We start from the raw sequence: 8,478 nt of genomic DNA, 5'->3' as shown, positions 1-8,478 counted from the left end.
CCGTCAAAACTCCTCGGCTGAAGTTTGAAAGATAGCGCAACATGTTAGCTCGAGATGTTATCGTATATAACTGAGAATAAAAGCCATTGAGGATTCCCCATAGATTACCAGTACACTTTACTAAAGAGTATCAAATAACGCGAAACCTAGGTTTAGAGTTTCCTGTCGAATACCTCCAGCTACCACCTTATTAAAACTGTATGCCTTCATACTACTGATATAATCTACCTTTTAGTTATCTAAACGCTATCGATATCGCCTATTTTGTCCTTAAACTAATGTATTGTCCTCTCCAGACTAAAGTCATCTTTGTTATCTACAATTTACCATCTGTATTCAGCTTAGAAATCTTAAGTCTCCAGTATACGGAGTCTTTCTTCCCTAAACGTATTAGGAATATTACACAAAATAATCATGCCTACATATCTTAAACGGGAAACGACAATTAAACATCAAATATCCTTTGATCGAAACAGAAAACTAAATTTGTAATTTATGTTAAAATGAAAAACAGAATATTTGAAGATAAACGAGGAAGTGGAAATGTCTTGAAAACTTAAGACAACAGAGATCAAGTTTCCTACCTATATATAAATGTAATTGATAGACATAAAGAGAAATACTTTTCAGCGATTCAAGTCACTTACTGGCTTGTTTAAACTATAAAATGATTGAACAACCTACCCAATCTGCAACTTATTGGTTAGAAGATGAACGCTTTAACTAATAACTCACCAGCGATCATTTTTTCGTTCTCTCGTTTAAGATTTTTGGTGTCATTTATCAGTCGTATTGAATATATTTAAAATAACAGATAGTCATTTTACGACTGTGAAATAAATCTTTTTAAAACTGCATGATTAAAATATATGGAGGAACCAATCAGACTGAAGATGTCACTTCTTGGATGTTTGCATGAAATTCATTCATTTTAAATCATCTTGTATTAATTCCCGGTTTCAATTTTCAGACTATTTTGATCTTACTCTTATATTATTGTTAATTGTAGATAGTTGCTTTCATTAGTTGATTTACGTGAATTCTTCGTACTTAGTTAGTCGCCTGATTACTTTTTCTCTCGTTTTTTGCTCATTTCCAGATTTCCTTACATGTTGCCCCAAACAAACATACCTTCAGGCTAGAAACGAAGCATTACCTATTGAGGTAGTTACTCCTAGAACAGTTTGAAACATCTGATCAAATTGTACACTGCAGTATAATTGAGAAAAACTCTAGCATTATAGGTGATATCAGTTCACGACAAAATCCTTGATTCCAACTACTAACCATTAATATCAGTGCTATCTCTTAATTATATTTTCTCACGTTGATTCACAACCATATATCAGACTTAATAAATACTTGAAGAAATTCTTTGAAACCACGTTAGATTTGTTCAAAGCTCATCCAATAGTTATATTCTTGTCATTAGAATTGTAACTTTTAAATTGCATTTTATTTGAAAAGATCTTCAACTTGACGTGACTTGTAAATGTTATATTCTGTCTACAGAATCTAATCTGTTTTATCGATAAATGTCACCACCCTGAAACGCCAACTTCAATGACTTGGACATATACTATGAATGTCATCCCCGCAAATTCCACATTGTATATTATTTGCCAACCCTGAGAAAGGTTGGAAAAAGTGAAAATATTGTCAATTTATTTAATGGTCGCCGGGTTTGAAAGAAAATTGTATAGGATTAGCATCTATCGGTCCTTCACAACTCCCTAGTTATAGTCCTAGAGACAGAGTGACATACTGACTTAAGACTCAACCAGACTTGAATCATAATAAAAGTCAATGGCGGTCCTATTGTAATTTACTTTTAACTTTTCATGAAAGTATGAGTGACTTCTTTAACTAAAAGAATCCTTTTGTGATGTGTTTACATAAACAATAAAACAATAAAAGATTAAAAATAGGTGAAAATATTTCTTTCGAAAGTGGAAAAATGTAACCGTTAACAATCTCTTCTCTAATTAGTGTGGTAGATTTTGCAAACTTTTCGAATATCTATAGTTTACACCACGGACTGAATTTTTGTTACATAATCATTGAAAACTATAAAGAATCGAACAGCTATTTATTCCCAGTATGAAATTATTCAGTAGTACACATTTACAACCCCGCTGGAGATCGAACAAGGTTCTTTCAGATCTCATGAAGAGAGTTTAATCCTTGAAACACTGAATCAGTAGTACTCAATGATTTATAGTTCTAATTTCAATTGATCCTGTAATAATCCGTCGATAACTGTGTTAGTTTGAACATTGTTTCTCATTAAGGATCTAAGAAATACCTCTTGATGTGTACTAATGAAGAGCTGTATTCTACGACGAAACGGATCTTCTCCTCCTCGTAGTTTTTAATGATTACTCAACTAAAAAAGAAGTCTATAATGTAAATTATTGAATTTCCTACTATATTTGTATACTTATTTGAAAACAAAAATTATTTACTTTTAGATAATATTATTATTTTTGTCACTTAGTATTGTTTGTTTGGATCTTCCTATTGATGTTTAGGACTGCAACTGGTCAGTTGACGAGTCCCAAATAGGACGAAACGCGCGTCGAACTGGATTCCACTGCTAGCCACTATCCATCTTCGCCTACAATGCTTGTGAATTTAGACTATATCGAGGCAATACGCACAGTATGCATATATGCCAATAAGAGACTGATCAGTTTCAGTCCTAACCATTAATAGGAAAATTCAAATAAACAATACCAAGTGAATTTAAACTTCACCACATTGCACAAGCAAGCCGCTATCAGGACTTAGTGGCCGAGTGGATAACGTGATGGCGTTTGAAGCGAACGGTACTGGGTTCGAGTCCCAGAGTTAACATTAACTCTGAGATGCAGATACATCCAGCTGTCGACTCCCAAATAGGACGAAACACGCGTCAAACTGGATTCTACTGCTATTATTTTTTGTTTTGTTTTCTTTTTGTTTGTAGAGAAATAAATGATTCTTATCGAATCAGTATTCGGTTGTGATTTGTTTATTAATTATATGTATTTCTGATTGTTTTTCATTAGTCTATTTAGGAATAACAAGAGTATTATACTCTATTATAATGTTTTTATTCATATTGTTCTATGTATTTAGATATATATATATAATGTTATATTATATTACATAACTCTAAACACCTACGTCATTATACTCATTCATACTGAACAAAAGTCATCTATTTTCTGTATGTAAAAGTTAATTAACACTATGCAATTATTATTGAACAATACGAAGTGATACTACTACTGCTACTACTAATACTACTAATACTACTACTGCTACTACTACTAATACTACTACTACTACTAATAATAATAATAGTAATAATAATAGTTCACTTTAAACAACATTAGCACTGGTAAACAGAAATGGAAGAATAAATAAATATTTCCATAGAACCGAAATAAAATAAGGTTTTCTTTAATTTTGCTATTTATTTTATTTTGTGTAATTCTAAATGTTAATAGTTGAATTCATGAGTCGATATAAGCTAGATAACCATTGAAAACTTGGACTTAGCGAACAGCCGTTTCATCCTAGTATAAGACCTTTCAGCACTATGCATTCACGGCCCATATACGGGATTGGAACCAAGAACCCTCGGTCTCGGGCGTGAACGCTTAACGTTTAGACCATTGAGCCAGCATCCAACGGTGATTAAGTCTAACTTCAATCATCCCATGATTTTGTGCAACATTTCTTCGACTCATGAATTTAACTAATAGGATCATTACAATGTTCACAAACCTTCATTCTAATAATAATCATCATATGCTCACTGAATGTTCTGGAGTTCAAGTGAGAAGCCGTGACCGATCGAGTCCAATCCGTATCGGGTAGAGACTGATATATACCTCATACAATGAATGAATGGTTGCTCAAGATCATGAATCGGTTGAAGTTAGACATTAACATCGTCGGATGTAGGTTCAGTGGTCTAGAGGTTGACCAAAGATCCCGCGTTCGGGTCCTGTATACGGTATCGTGGATGCGCATTGATAAGGAGTCCTGTTATAGGACGAAACGGCCGTTTAATACTCCCAGGTTTTCAATGGTTGTCCAGTTTACATCGACTCAGGAATTCAACTATTGAAACCAACTCAATTTACACACACCACTATTCTAATTATAATTCTAAATTGTCAGCGGTTGTCTTCAAGGTCATCTGTATTTTCTGCATATACCCATATTAATTACTATCTAACAATTAACTAGATTTGTTTGTTAATTAATATATCAGAAACTTTTATAGTGCACGGAGGTACTTATCTTTATGAAGTTTGTATATATAACTTAAATCCTTGACTCATTTCTGGATGAATTCATTAAGAGTCAGTGAAAAGACAATAATAATGAAGTTTTATCATGTTTTGGAATGAAAAAGATTTCAAGATTGTCAAACGATATTATGAATTCATTAAAAATAGAAATATATATCAATCAATTTAAAGACATATCATTCATACTATGAGATTAAATGGTCCTGTATTAAACTTCAGATTAAGTGATTCATGAATTCTAATAAAAAAAGTTCTTCATACTTAGTTGATTTCCATGTGTTTGTAGTGATTATTCAGACTTATGGAAATCTTCATTACACACTGATATCATATGTTATATTTATATTTATTTATTTAAGCACGTAGATATTGGTACAAAGGTGAATCAGATATATATGCGCCACACAAATCTCATTTGATTTGTATGAGGGCTGTAATACTGCTCAGGTGCCCAAACTGAAGCAGGTGGTTTTCTTAGGGCGGCCATACCCGAAGCCTTTGACCTAAAGATCTGATCCACAAAACAGTGGATCAACATCAGGAGATGCAGTCCCATGGTAGCCGGTGACCAACGATTGATTCATACGCCATTTGTTCCCTCAGGATCCTGGAGTCCATGTGCACCATTGGTTTGGAATCAGGGTTTTCCTACTCCCCTAGGTGAACTTTCTGTGCTCACCAACACGGTTAAAGAGCCGGACATTCGCTTTTCGTCTTCTCAATTTCGTAAACAACAGTAATGTCACAAGAAGGCAGTGAGTAGGACTTCCCTGGCAGATGCTATATATTCGCGTGGCCATATGAGAGCATTTCGAGAAGGAGAGCGGACTCTACCCAATCTCGGCCGTACCAGGGCATTCGGGGGCGATATCAAATGTAGAACGATTGGGAAAAATGATATCACTAAACCGCTTTTTTTATTTTTATTCATTACTACTCTATAGTGTACACATAAGATCAAACTCATACCATCAAGATGTCTGTATCCGAAAGATAAAATCATTTATACAACCAATTCATAATTGAATTACTAACACTTTCGTCAATTTGTATGATATAAGAATCCTTTATTCAAATTTATCAGTAACAAGAATCTTACTGTATGGTCAAGCAACCATAGTTAAAGTTTGTTGACAGAACTTCAAGAATTCCTAATGTCAACTTTTTCAAAACTCTATTCTACAAACAAAAAACAAACATCGAAACACTATCCAATTTAAAGTTAAAGCTTAATTTCATTCAAAAAATAATATTAGATAACTGTCTGTTCGATACTACTTATATATACATGTTATTGTTATCAGTAGTTTAAAGGACTAATTGTGAATAAATCCCTAAGGAAATAATTTAAGATTCACCTATTGGCTTTGTTAATGATTTAAACATTATTCTCAAGAACTAACTATATTGTTATCATAAATGATATATCAAAATTCATGTGATTAGTTATTGTTTTAATGAAATATCTCTATTATGAATTCATTTTCAATACTATGAAGTATAAAAGAACTCTCGTCTAAATTAGAGCGAATAGTTTCACAGTATTTGAGCGCCGAGTTGATGTAAGACATTAAATAGGAATAATATATATTTGTAAAATCCCAGCGAATGAATTTGTAGTAAATCCAACGTTTCGCCTAGCAATCTGGTCCAAGCTTTTTCAAGGAATTATAAAGTATAAGCTTAATGAAATTGTTTCGTACTCTAGTTATACTGTCATTTGATTTGAAGTCAGTGATTTCCTTAAGTTGACCTAATATAACAACTTAGAAATTAAGTGACTATATTCTACATGATAAAAAAAGCTTGTTGTTTATCAGGAGAGCAGACACCGCCCTCAGGCTTAACCCAATCAGTATAGCTCAATCCCAAGGGAACCAGACACCATATAGGCTTCAACGCTACAATATGAATAGTACAACTCAATCCTGTGGCGCAAAAACACAGATATCAAGCACCCCGGTGGACCGATGAGCAAAAATTACATAACATCAAATGATGATCAGAAAGCTGTTTGTATTTTATGAGAATAAATTATAGAAAACAAATTTGATCGAAATATATATGCCCATTGAACATGATCTACAAACTATTCATAGTAATTTTAATCTGTTTTTAGATATGTAACTGAAAAACTGAAGGATAGATACAAATGTATGTAACAAAGCATTCTTCCATTTTAACTTGTAACCTTTGATGTCAAAGTCTATTTCGAACCTTCATCAGTTTATGATTCATATGAAAAGATTTTTGTAAATCCTAATAAGGTTTTGCTCATCGGTATTAAGTTATCCATTCATATATCCTCCGTTTTGGTTGGTCGATAACTGAGTAGAATCTCCAAGGTTACATTGTACCTCGATGCCATTTTAAAAAAGCAGTAACTTTGATCCCTGCTTTAAAAAAAACAAGAAAAAACGCATCAGAACGGGATGAATTCATCCTATTTTATTTTTTTTGTCGTCTACATACAACTGAAACATAATAGTATTATATAGTCGAAATTATGAGTCAATTGAAGCGAAACCACCATGGAAAACATGGAAGCACTGGACGGCCGTTTCGTCCTATTGTGGGACCCGTAAACAGTGTGCATCCACGATCCCGCCTCGCGAGATTCAAAACCAGGACCTAGGAGTTTCACGCGCGAGCGCTCAACCTCTAGACCACTGAGCTGGCCGGCATTCAGCGGTGGTAATGTCTAACTTCAGCCAATCCGTGAAATTGAGCAACCATTCACCAATATTTTCACTGAGTTGATATCTCACAACAGACCTGGTTGAACTCCATTAATTATTATGGATTGATGATGGATTCTAAATCCGAATGAAACAATTTATCATGGTTTAGAATGCCTATAGTTCTACATGAAATTGAATTAAATTTCATAAAGATGTTGTGTTTGTTAAGTTTTTCGATTACTTAAAACATGTTAAATGTTATCCTAAATTCAATCTGAACATGTTCTAGTACAATGCTTCGCTAGTCTTTCACCTTGATAACCGTTATAATATAAATCTCAACGGTGCATGAAATCAGAAGGCAAAGAGAAGCTACAACTACAGTTTATTATCAAATGACGCAGGCCACAAAGCTACAAGCATATGAGCAATTATCGGCGAGCAAAGCGAAAATAACTCACATCGGAGTTGGCGGATAAGCCAACTCACCTTAATCAAGCGTTAGTCAATATTTATAATCAAATTGTATAAGGATGCAGCAAAACAAATCAAAAGCTAATAATAGGATTTGAGTGAATACATATATGGGGAAGAGGATGAATCACCGAATGATATTTAAGCAATAAACGTTTTGGCTAGACTCTATCATGTGCTCTAGTGATCATAACACATTACAAAGATATATGCGAATTGTTACTATCCAAATGACAATGTCTGTTAAGTAAGTTAATAAAAAGGGTTAACTATAATCGAAATCAGGTGTAAGGATAGTTGCTATAATGTATAGTAACTGATTAAATAAAATTATTTCATTCATATCCAATCAAATTTATGTCTATGTGACTCACCTTCTTCATCATCGAAATCATAGTTAGAATTTGATGAATAATTTACTTTTCTTTACTCGTTTTCTTTTCTTCTTAAAAGTATTTTTTTTATCCTTCTCTAATTTGATGAATTCTTCTTGTGGTTTTTGTTATTCTTCAAGGATGATAGAGAAACAGAAAACTAGGATAGATACTAATGGAATCCATGTATTAGTTTAGTGTACAAATCACTACTAATCATATACCCTCTAATATGACATCAATTAGAACTCTGATAATAATTCATTCTATGTTAATATGTAAATATGTTTTTGGTTAAATAGTAAGAATGATTCATATTCTATTTCAACTATTTAAGTAGTATATATAGATATGTCAGTAGGCATGTATTGGTGATGGGGATGTTTAAACGAATACATATATGTGTTTATGAGCATATGATTTCTAATTGTTGACCTCTGGAATTTATTTTGATTGTCCTGACAACATCAGAATAGTGACTGTGTAAAAAATTCCAATCAGTACATGAGAACATATCTGTTATTTCTTAATAATGATTGACGCGGTTAGGTGCTTTCCTCAATGTGTGTCCTATCCCCTTCCAGCGCTTCTTCCTCCTCTGGAATCTGGTTAATCTCTCCCGCAGTAGTTTGTTGCTGACAG

The 8,478-nt window shown here is 33.2% G+C and overlaps 1 non-coding gene across 1 annotated transcript; it reads left to right on the top strand.

Annotated features, from left to right (window-relative positions):
- The first annotated feature begins 2,784 nt into the window (after positions 1-2,784).
- Positions 2,785-2,853, top strand: Smp_tRNA_00636_Pseudo_TTG.1.1. Its single transcript has one exon. It is a non-coding gene (tRNA).
- The last annotated feature ends 5,625 nt before the right edge of the window (positions 2,854-8,478 follow it).

The sequence above is a fragment of the Schistosoma mansoni genome, chromosome 6 (genome assembly GCF_000237925.1).
Source record: "Schistosoma mansoni strain Puerto Rico chromosome 6, complete genome".
NCBI lineage: Eukaryota > Metazoa > Platyhelminthes > Trematoda > Strigeidida > Schistosomatidae > Schistosoma > Schistosoma mansoni.
Note: the sequence above shows the minus strand (reverse complement) of the source record. Positions and strands in the feature narration are given on the sequence as shown.